The sequence below is a fragment of the Petromyzon marinus genome, chromosome 17 (genome assembly GCF_048934315.1).
Source record: "Petromyzon marinus isolate PM22_M1 ecotype Great Lakes invasive population chromosome 17, UKy_Petmar_22M1.pri1.0, whole genome shotgun sequence".
NCBI lineage: Eukaryota > Metazoa > Chordata > Hyperoartia > Petromyzontiformes > Petromyzontidae > Petromyzon > Petromyzon marinus.
Window position 1 is genome coordinate 18,859,064 of NC_133683.1, and position 12,011 is coordinate 18,871,074.

General features: G+C 47.8%; 1 long non-coding RNA gene across 2 annotated transcripts in view; it reads left to right on the plus strand.

Moving 5' to 3' along the window:
* The window catches only part of LOC116943214 (uncharacterized), a 103,856-nt gene that overhangs the window by 23,905 nt on the left and 67,940 nt on the right, over positions 1-12,011 (plus strand). The window contains exon 1 of one of the 2 annotated variants that reach the window (XR_012941937.1): positions 7,304-11,306. The exons of the other annotated variant lie outside the window; for it this stretch is intronic. This is a non-coding gene — a long non-coding RNA (uncharacterized LOC116943214). Of the gene's footprint in view, positions 1-7,303; positions 11,307-12,011 lie in introns of those variants that run through there. 2 annotated transcript variants of the gene reach the window in all.

Sequence of the window (12,011 nt, forward strand, 5' to 3'; positions counted from 1 at the left end):
AGCCTCACTCGGTCCAGTAATTACAATGCAACGGGCCATATTTACATCGCGGTGAAAATGTGGCCACGTGTCTCGCCACAGCACGGCAACATGGGGCGTATCCGAGAGAGGCTGGGAGGTGTTGAGCTTGGACTTGAACAGGGGCAGCAGGGAGTCAGCTACTATGGCAGTTTGGATCATCTGGAGTGTGGAGGGCGAGGGGCCCACTGCATCAGCATCTGGTATTATTATACCGCGGCTTATACCACTGTACTTTCGATCGGACTTCTATTATGGATTGCTGTGTGCGCACACCGAGATCCACTTTTCGAAAGCTCGGGGTGGCTATCATGAGAAGGGGAAGGAGTGTGGCCGATCAGAATCAGAATATTGTATTTATTCTGGATTAATCTGATGAGCTATGAAGCTCTTTTTCACAGGTGTCCGGTAAAAGGGTGGCAGGTGCTGCACGATCGAGGCAACACACGGTGGGCGATTTCTTTAAAGCTTTTGTTGCTGTTGTTTTTGTACACATTGTAAAGTTCCACAAGTATTCAGATTTGTGACAAATTGCATTTTGTCAATGTCAACAGTTACAATGATAAACACATTTTTTCATCATTTTCGTCCAGTAAAGGGTGCCAGCTATATTTAAAAAAGATACATTTGGAGGTGGGTTGCAAAGTTAAAGGGGGGGGGGGGGGGGACATATAAGCAGTGATTTACTTTTGGGGAGAGCGTCAAAGATTAGCGAGGTCTTAGCGATGGAGTCAAGCATTCATATTTTAACATTTGAATTCGGCTAAAAATCATCAACATTTGAAACATGGGCAAATGTAGTGTTTTGTTGTATGCAAAAACTCGTTATCCTTGGTATGAGAAATGTTATATATTCAATTATTTAATATAAAAAGTTGAAAGCATTTTTTCAAGATTAAATATTTATGCACATTTGATATTTCCTTAAAATGATATTTTTACGTCTAATTTGCTCGGCAAATGAAAGTACAATATTTAAACTTCACATTCCTCTCCTAATGTTCAGTGATAAAAAAATGACAGCTCCCGTCTGATGTAACCTAGTTGTGGGTTTGTGACTGGGGGCTGCCATATTATATTAGTATCCATTGCAAGAACATGCCACAACATATGGATTGGGATGCAATGGGGCTCTTTTTAAATGAAGGGTAACATTGTTGCCCATTGCTCTTAAACCTGTGATTGCGGGTGCTCGTAGTAGGCTTCTGACACAACACCACGCTGATGTGTCCCGTGCCTCCACCACCACCACCATCAGCATTAGCCATGGTTGATCCACTGCTGGCTGAAGGCCTACACAAGTCGCCACCACCTATCACCAATCCGGCAATGCGATCGTCCACCTGTAGGGATTAAAATGGCAACCGAAAAGACTCAACCCGACGTTCTGGACACGGCGTGCACGACGCGGACAGTCGGGAAGGAAAAAACATGGCCCCATCTGATGGGTACTTAACGGGCCTGAAAGGGTGATTGGTTAGAGGCAAAGGGATTGGAAGAGAAATACAAAAGTGAAAAGAGCGGGAAACGGAGGATGATTGACAGGAAGGGACGATTGGAATCCCTTAGGAAAAGTGGGAAGGTTAATGGCTGGAGGGAAAGCGGAAGGTCAAGGAACCTTCGGGAAAGGGACTTGAGGGATTTAGAAAGGGGGGCGGGGGGGGGGCGAGAGAGTTTGGGACGTTTCGAGTGAAGGGAATCTTTGAAGACCGTGTTTCGTGCTGGAAGAAATACAGACTGCTATTTTTCATGACTACTGTGTCGGGTGTCACCCCACACCTTCACCAATTGCCCGCAAATAACACGCGGTGCTGTGCTGGGTGTACGCAAATTCAGATGTCAGTGAAAACTGTATTTATTTATTTTTCTCCAAACACACAGCAGGACAATGCAATCCGAAGTGAGCGTAGATCCTGTTTGAAGTTCACGTCAGATAATGCGCGCGTACATTTGCTTTGCTCTGCGAGCAGTGGATTTATGAGTGGGGGAGTGGGGTGGATGGAATGCTGTCAGATAGCACATTCAGCGGGAGACATTGGTGTAATGAGTAACTGCATTGGTAGGGTGTCCTTGTAAGCATAATTTGTCATATGAAAGGACTATCTTTATTGTTTTTCCCCTCTTTAAAGATTAAGTGACAATTGAAAGTTGTAAAATAATATTTTTCTATATATACACACACAACACAGTAAATCAAAAGCGGCGTGTATGTATACCGTGTGTACACGAAATATGCTTTCTGTGCAATTTCTGAAATTAACCGTATCAATGTAGGCGTGCTTACATGACGAGAGCCTTCGACTAAATCTGTCACATATATGAGTATACATTTTTTTTTATCGCATAGTTAATGTGACAGATTCTGCTGCGCAATAACAGATGTATCACGCCATCGCATGTCGGAAGAGCGGCAAGCGAATATCTGTTTTGTTTTCGCTCCTCCCGGAGGAGGGGGGAAAGCCAAGTGCAATTATCAAAGAAATAACCTACAGCGTTGTAACACTTGTACGAATTTAGACAACGTTTACAAATGGGCGAGAAGGCTGCGATCAGCTCGTGATGGTGGCTGAACTGGAGGGGCAAGTTGGAACCTTCAACTCCAGCCACCGTGGCTCGCAGTGAGAGGAGCAAACCGGATGGCAGGCAACGTCGGAGTTAAGCACACATCAGCGGTTGTAGGGATAAGTGCGGGACCAGTTCATTCAATAATTCCATGACAAGTTGAATTTCCGGAAAGTGTGTACCTGTTGGGTGCCAAAAAATGTTAATGGTAAACCATAAAGCAAAGAGGATTCATGCTTGTCGTGCCTTATCGGCCAGACTCCTACGTGAAGTCAATGCATGTTTGCCTCTTTGCAGCCGTTCAACACAGTTTGTAAATGTTACCTCATTTCATATTGTTGTCACCGCATAATGACCGTATATATGCTCGTGTTACGTACACTCTATCACAATTTTTTTAATATTCCGCTAGTAATTGTATAAATTTACCCATGCACACAAATGCTTTCCATGACATGTACACACACAGCCCATGTCATCAATTCACTGGACGGATTAATGCCTCCCCGTGCTGTGTGGGTCATTGGGGTTATTTGACTATACTTCACCGTGCTAGTCAGTGTCGGTTTGTGAAGGTGGGGAGCATAGACAGGGGAGCAAAGAGATACAGTACAACAATGTATTTTTTTTCATTCCCCTCTGCTGCTCAATGTAGCCCCGAACCTCAGAGCCTATAGCACCTCTTATGCACGGTGGCCACCCATCCAAGTACTAGCTCGGATCAACCTGCTCAACATTCTGCCCTCTGAAACCACCCCATTCTCACACAGCTCGTATCCTCAACCTGTTGGTTATCACAAAGTCAAGGACATTTTTCAGCCTGTCGTCGATTATCCGCAGCAGCTCCCGCCATGTGGGCCTCTACCTCCACTAAAAATTATTTGAACTCGTAACGCGCACAGCATTCGCTCGCTCTCGTAGAGAGAGAACGACTGAGAGGCACAAGGAATTACAGATGTAAGTGGGAAGGCAGCCATGCGATGATCCGGCACCAACAATTGAACAATTGCCCAAACTCTGCAGTCCTCTATATATTAAGGTGTTATTGGTCGATTAATGAGTGTCCATATGTGGGAGGAAACCAGAGCACATGGAGAAACCCCACGAGTGCGAGGGAGAAACACGCTATCCCCAGAGAGAACACGTGGAGTCCACATTTGTGCTGTACAGCCTTCTCCTGGCAAGCCAGCGTATGACACCTCGACGCCTACACCTCCCCGGTGCTGAATCACAGATGCGCCTAGCTAAATTCACAGATACGGTAGCATCCAGTCGCCTGCCATCAGGAAGCACGTGAATGTGGCACCTGTTTGTGTTTTTTTCCAAGAGCCTTTTTAGGGTTTTTGGAGCTTTCTGAGGTTATCTGACCCGGGGAAAGCACTTCCAGGCTGCACTCAAACGTTGAATGTCCGTTCAGAAAATTTGGACGAATTAAAAGAGCAGTTATTATTATATCTTATGAATACAACAGCCAATACAAATGCATTGTACATGTCCTTTATAACCAGAGCTTAATGAAACCAGAAGTATATATGTTTTCAGGAAGATCGTAAAGAAAACAAGTGCTTTTGTCACCATTGTCTTTACTTTGATTCCACATGGGGCGTGATATCCAGTCCACGTCTTCTCACGAGCCAGGGCGAGATCTCAATCAAAATCGCAGACATCGTCCATGCCCCCCCACCCCAACGGGTACGCCGGGTTACCGACCATTCTTATTACACTTCGGTCCCTGTTATCATCGATACAATTATAATTAGTCACTCATCTACTGACTGAATAACTCAAACCACGATTCATTGAGTGATTAATTCACGAGTCTATTCATTACTTTCGAGACGAAAATTGTGGTCATTTGCGTTACTTTCGTTTCACCACAGGTGAAGCCGGAAACTTTCTGTTGTGCACCACCAGCAGGGTGCCGAGCGAAGGATCCGTGCCAGGCAGCCAGAAACGCAGAGCCAAAAAAACAACAAACTCACCAGGCACGGGACTCAGGACCGCCAGAAAATACGATGCAATAAAGTGGTGAAAACTGTTTTTCTTTACGTGTAAAAACACCAAAATACGGTTTACCATCTTCTTTGGTTCTTTCGGTAAAGTCACGTGGAATGAGAATAAAATAATAAATTGATAAAATAAAATAACACAATCATATTCTCACGACGTTTCGGCCACAACACAAGCGGCCTTCATCAGGTGAAGGGGACGAGACTGTCTGGAGGACAGCGCTGGAGGTTTACCAGTCAAGAAAGATGAACACCATAATTGTCTCGAAAGATAGAAAGCTTTTTTATTATTATTATTAGGCTCTGTTATGCCCGGTGGTGGTTCTGACCGATTGAGGGACCCCGTCTCTGCATTTGTAAACTCTCAGTGTGATGACAGAAGAGATATAGAGATGAGCTAGAGATGCGGATGTCGCGAAACTTGAGAAATATGTACAAAATGTAATCGGATGAAGGAAGGGAGATACGCATGAGACGGAAATATAACAAAACGAGAGAGCGATAGAGACAAGCGGCATTCATGTCAGTGAGAGGAGAAAAAAGCATTGATGATGGCGACCAAATCACTTTGTTACATCAATTGACTTTTTATGTTTATTAGGCTCTGAACTCGAGCTGATATTTGGTTGCAGGGGGGACCAACTATCATGTGCCCCCTTGGGCTGCCATACGCGTTTTATTTACTTTGCTGATGCCCATCTCCCACCTCTGGCTGGGCCCCATCCCTGCTGCTCGACGACGTTACGGGCCGGCACCGACGTTACGGGCCGGCACCGACGTGTCGGGCCGGCACCGACGTTGCGGGCCTGCACCGTCGTTGCGGGCCGGCACCAACGTTGCGGGCCGACACCGACGTGTCGGGCCGGCACCGACGTTGCGGACCTGCACCGTTGTAAACATTCGCGCGTGATTATCCGGCCGCGCGAGCTGGCACGAGCTCACCGAACCTTGCAGCGGATCCAATCTCGCGTAGCTTCGCGAGTGAAGTGCATTGTAGACGTGCTTACAAGAGACAATGATCCCCCCCCCCGACACACACATATAGCCTTAACCGACTGTTGGGGCAAGTGCTGTTCGCTAGCACCTATGAAGGCCGGCACGACACACGACGGGGTGGGTGACCAGCACCCACGCCCGGCCGCCTTTGTCTCCCTCGTGGCGATGTTTACAAACCCATTCACACACAGCAGGCATTATCAGCTTGGCCGTGAATATTGTTTGTTGCTTCGTCCAACGGTTTTCGCATCCAAAACAGAACGAACAAGCGAGATGTTTTTATTATTATTATTGCGTTCATTAAACATTGGTGCACCGGGAACGCAGAAACGGCCGTTAAAGATTCATAAACCAAAGGAGTGCTCCTTGACACAAATCAATATTACATCACACTGCCCCCGCCCCCCTTCCTCTCCGCCACATTTTCATGCGTCTCGTGGTAAATGTAGTTAATATTGCATACTAATTATCCATTTACTCATTTCGTCCTGATGCAGCGGTACGCACCGTTGGCTTCGCGGCCCAGAGTGGCTTCTGGGCACTTTATTTTGCGGCGTGGTCTTTTGGTGGTGGTGGTGTTGGTGTTGGTGGTGTTGGTCTTTCTGCTTATGGCAGGGGGCGGCGGGGGGGTCGATATGAAGAGAAAAGAGATGCATAAAACATGCAGAAAGGGCCTGCTTCGTACGAATTAATGTGTGCCGGACACAGTGTGGCTCCCTCCCTCGGCATGCGCTGTTTGTGTGCACAGGTACAGATTGTATGTGTGTGTGGGGGGGGGGGCACTGAGTGAGAATTAGGTCCTCTGTCTTGTTTTTGTGAGAAGTCTCCCCCTGACATCAGATTTCCCCATGGCAACAGCCCTTTCCATTTGGGATAGGGTTTTCAGTTGTATGTTTAAAGAATAATAATCATCATAACCCCAGTTATGTACAGTGTGAGCTGTGTGTGTGCGGATAGCGCGTGGACGTATATATTTAAGTTGCCGCACGTATATCATTGATTGCATGCACTGGCCGTCAATATGCCTATAGTAGGGGTGAAGCGAGAGTGGGAGATGGGAGCCTTCTCGCGCGACCGCCTGTTATGCGTTTTCATGTTACCTTAAACACAACTGATACCGTCACCTAGGTGATCGTTACAATCCACGTATGATCTGTAGATCTAAATGCTTTGGGGGGGGGGGGGGGAGGGGGGTGAAGGCCCTGTTACGGGCAAGAAACCAAACAGACCAGACCATTGAGTGTACCAACTGAGTGTACCAACTGAACGTTGAAGGACTCTCGTGACCTGGACGTGACTGCCTGGCCAGAAACCTGAGGGGTTGGAGAAAAACCCATTGTCACGGACGACGATAAAAAACAAATAACATCGATGCCTCACGGGAGACGCACGCTCAGGGCAGCACTCAGATGGCAAAGCTACGGATGAAGATGGCCTCTGCTTTATTATGGCTGCCATCGACCGCTCTCAACGTGGCCACCTCGCCACCTTCATCAGGCAAGGCCCAAAACGCTGCAACGCTTTCGAGTTGTTAACACTGCAGGAGGACAGCGATGAGCTACACCACTGTTAGTCACGGATGTCCAAGTAGAGGCAGGTCAGAGAGTGACCGGGGTGGGGGTGAGAGAGGTACAGGGGTGGGGGTCAGAAAGTTCACCACCACAAGGGAAGGCACGCCGACAATCACTGTCACAGTTGGTCACGTGACTGCCATCAATGCATATAAGCCCCTGAATAAGGAATGACCATCGCCACGTATGCCAAAAGCCACTCACCCGGCTATATATATATGTGACTTCAATAGCCACGACACAATGAGGCTACTCAAAAAATTATGAAGCCGAAGAGAAACTTCAGGAATAGTCGTCGGCACAAGAGTACATTTGAATCAGCCCGATTGAAAAAAATAACTATAACCCAGACTTATGCTTCATCGCAAAGGACAAGAATGGAAAGCCACTGATTCCTTCACGAACAATTGCAGGCAATTGTCGATCGAGCCAACAATGACCGGCAGTGATGCACTTTGAATTACCGATACCGGTCACAACCTCAAAATCACGGCCACATTGGGACGTTCAGAGGCCAACTGTCCCGGCTACAACAATGAAATTGAAGTCTAATTGAAAAACCTGGAGGCAAAGCCTGAAAACTTCGATAAATTAATTAAAATTCTGACATCTGCTGAAAAAAACAACATCCCGTGGGGGTATCGGAAAAAAGCGATACGCCATGTTGGCAGCCAGAAACAGAACAGCGTGCTTCAGAACTGGAGACCGAGATCAAGGAACCGCAACCGCTAGAGTCCCTGAACTGGGCACGAAGGAAACATTGGGAAGGTGGCACTGTAGGCTTGGACTTCACTCACTTGGGCCGTGAAGCCTGGCAGCCCTTCCGGAACATATCGTAGGTGCCCTTAAACCAACAGAACACGGAACGCCAACAGCCACGGCGAGTGCTGTGGATTCCCACACGTTGCCGTCCCGTCGAAAAGGCACCAATGAAGCAAGCTCACGAAACAGACGACAGTTGACCCTTCTGAATCGCGACTTTCCCCATCGCGGTTTCACTATATCGCGGGGTCGGCATAAGAAATTGAATGGGAATTTTTGGGGGGTTTTGGGAGTTTTGCGAAAGCCAGCAGACGACACGCAAAGGCTGGAAATGTAGAGATAACTTAAAAAGTTTAGTAACTGGAGGTGCTTGCTTCGCTCTCCAAGGGGACCAAGGGGACCAGCACATGTTACACGGTTTTTCCAGATCGCCGGAGGCCTGCGCCCCTAACCCCCGCGATGCAGAAGTGTCGACTGTGCTTTTAAATAAACCTAAAGTGCTTTTATTTTTAAGTAAGGTGCACTGAGCTCTGTGGCTCTTTTTCAGAAGCGATCTGGCCACACAATGATAGCTCAACGAAGCGGTTTATCACGTGGAAATGTATAGCAGGAGCCAAATACTCTAAACGCATTTTGATTCTAAATGTGGAGGGAAAACCCGGAGGACCCGGAGAAAAATCCACGCGACCACGGGGAAAGAGACACGCAAAATCCAAATATACAGTAGGTATCAGGGTCGGGATCGAACCCACAACTTACTGTATACCAGGTGAGGTAGTTAAGATCCCACCAACGCGGCGCACCAAGCTGTCGTGAAACACCTATCACCTTGATACCCTGAATCAACAGTCGCCTTGAGCCAACCACCGAAAGCAACAGATCTAACCAGACCATACGCTGTCGTTGAGGTGGAAGTAACCATCAGGGCCACTGAGTCCAACGAGGCATGGGGATATGATGGACTATGTTCTGAATTCCTAAATACCCTGGGGATAAAAGGACAACGTTGGCTTGCAAACCTCTTCACTGTCATGCACAGCACAGGCAAACTCCCTAAAGAATTAAAGCCAACTCAAGTTATTGCCATTCTGGAACGCAGAAAACTGCGAGACTCTCTCCCCGATGTCCCTCTGGTGCTCCACCTCGAAGCTGATGCAATGTGGCATGCTTGCCAGACTTTCCCCCATTATCGACCCACAACTGCCTCCCGAACGAGCCGGATTTCGAACTGGCCGTAGCTGATGCGGGCAGATCGTTGCCTTCACCACCCTCATAGAAGCTGTTGTCCAGCGCCCACAGAAAACTGGCACCGCAATGATTGACCTCTCTGCTGCTCACTATGACACTGTTTGGCATCATGGCCTGCTGCTGAAGTTGGCCAAAATCATCAGATTCGACGCGAGGCTCAGCACCTCTCAGGGTGAACTCCTCGCTGGTGAACACGGTCGCAAGAGAATTATGAACAATGACGTCCCTCAAGGCTTGGTATGAGCACCGCCACTATTTAATGTATATATAGGTGACCTGCCATATACATCGTCTCACATATTCAATATATGCAGGTAACGTAACCCTTGCTACACAGGTTACAAACCTCGAGAACATTGTCAATGCTCTCAACAGCTAATCTAACTTTATTATTCCGTCGCCAGAGACACCGAACAGATCCCTCCAAAACCACAACGAGTGCTTTCCACTTGAACTATCATGCAGCAGATGTCACTCTTGATGTGTTCTTCTGTGGTGGTCCAGTGCGCTACGACTCCACTTTAACATATCTAGGGGTTATCATAAATAGAAGCCTGGCCTTCAAATACCAAATAACCAAATCGAGAAACGCCCTGTCTGGTTCGGGAGCTCGTACGCAAAACTGCAAAATGACACAAACTCTCTCTCCTGAACCCCCGTCACGGCTAGCAGGCCTCGACATTCATTATATGGCCCTTAATTTCACCAACCCACACTGACCTCCATCCAACACTGGATTGTCAATGGTCTGTATATTATTATCAGCATGTGTTGCATATAATTGGCTCACGTGACCCCTTGCACCAACTAGCGGAGCTACCAGCCACCGCAGTGGTTGAAACTGTTCGTTTTTAACGAATCGCGAGCATTTATCGAATCTCTGGAGTTGGAGGATGAATCATTCCACTCCTAATGAAGACACCCAACTGTTATATTTGGAGATGCAATTGAATACTTGAAGTTGTATTCGTTAAAGAGAACGAACTGGCTACAATGCAGAAACAAATAGAGGCATCCTGATGAAGGCCATCTGGTTGAAATATTGACTATTTCCATCTCTCCCCCACGAAAAAAGTTCACTTAATTTTCCCTTAATTAACCTGTGTAAAAATCGTTGAAGTGGCAACAATTTACTTTAACAGGTACAGACCGACAAAGACAAACACACACACACACGTGCACATGTACACTGTGTGTCATGCGCATGCACGTAACCTTAACATCTGAGGTTTGTGAGCAAAGGTGGAAACACTCCCAGATGTTTCACCAGATGGTACGCTCAGACGCCCTGTTGAATATCCTCACTGAAAATCACACGCGCTGCTGGGCGGAATTACAGGAAACTCCAAAAACTTACCCAGTGTGTGAAATATCAGCGGCACAACCATCGATTGCTATTGGTTTGCACTTAATGTGTACTGGCTAAGCAGCACTGCTGTTAAGCTGCTGTGCTGACGTTTTAGATTTGGTTTCCCCTCATGCCTGGGATGCTGGCGATGTGAAATGGTGAGCAGACTGGACTCGTAATCCAGAGATCACCGGATCAATTCGATTGCCTTGTGCGGCAGTTTCAATGGACTTGCTTCTTAATCCCCCGCCTCTGTCCACCTAGGACGAGCAATGCTTAGGTCGATCGACAGGTCACGTGTGGTGGGGTAAAATGTGGGTACTTCCACTTCTTTCAGAATGCCTGATCAGTGTGAAAGAGAAGGATACATAGCCGCACCTCCGACGAGCACGGCTGGCTACGTAAGGTGCGAAAGAAGTTCAACATATCTACATTTTGAGATCCCGCCTCTCTAAGAGTTCCCACGTCTTCCAAGACATTTGTCCAGTGTGGAAGAGTAGGCCAAATACCCTCTACCTCGGGGTGCTCTCTAAGGCTCCCTCTAATATAGAGACCAATCCGGCAGCGGTGGCGTGAGCAAGGAATTGCAGGGCTGCACTTTTACATGACGTTTCTCTGCCCCGGGCCGCCCCCAATCCCACCACCGCGGTTGCAGCGGCGACAAGCGGAGTGTTGGCAGCAGCGATGGCCACGGTCCAAGCAGCCTCGTGCGGACGGGCTGTGCCGGGTGCCTGGGTCATGCTGAGCCGACACCTCGACCGTGCCACAGCGGGGTGACAAGTCAGCATCTGGGTACAACCCCCGCTGAGCGCCCCAGCACATGCGTTTTATTTCAAATGCTCGTTGAATGCAAGCCTCTGCAGTATTTAAAACAAACAAACAAAAATCCCTTGCTGAGTGCCCTGTCCTTCAGTCGTAAGATGTAGTGGGCTTGTCATGCCCAGAAGATGCGTGTGATGCTTAGCAAATGAAACTGCAGTGAACAGTAGTTTGTGCTCTGTGGTGAGCTTATCCCGTGCGATGCTCTTCTATGACACTTATTTATATCTTTTTGTGCTTCTCCAGAGAAATGCCAACATGACAAGCATTTGCTTGTAAAAGTACAACCCTCCCTCCCCGCCCCGCCCCCACTGATATCTCAAAGAACACAGAGAGTTTGGAACATTCGGATTGCATTTCAAACTCAAGGTCGACTCTTCTGCCCGTGAAAAATACCAGCAGGAATAAATAAAGGAATGCCCTCCACGTTTCACCCAGCGCCAACGAAATGTTGCGTTTCTTAAAGCTGTGTTTCGACCACCTGGCTGTGGTTAAGTCTGGTTCTCAGGTGCAGCGAGTTGATGGCCACAACCCCGTCACCAATAACTCTGCAAAACGCGCGCATTTTTGCTCCTTTCGCGCGCCCGTGTCTCGCCTTTCCCTAGCCTCTCGGGGAAGCTGACCTGGGCCCTCAGCTGCCGTGTCGCTTAGGCATCCGCCATAAGGCCACTGAGACTA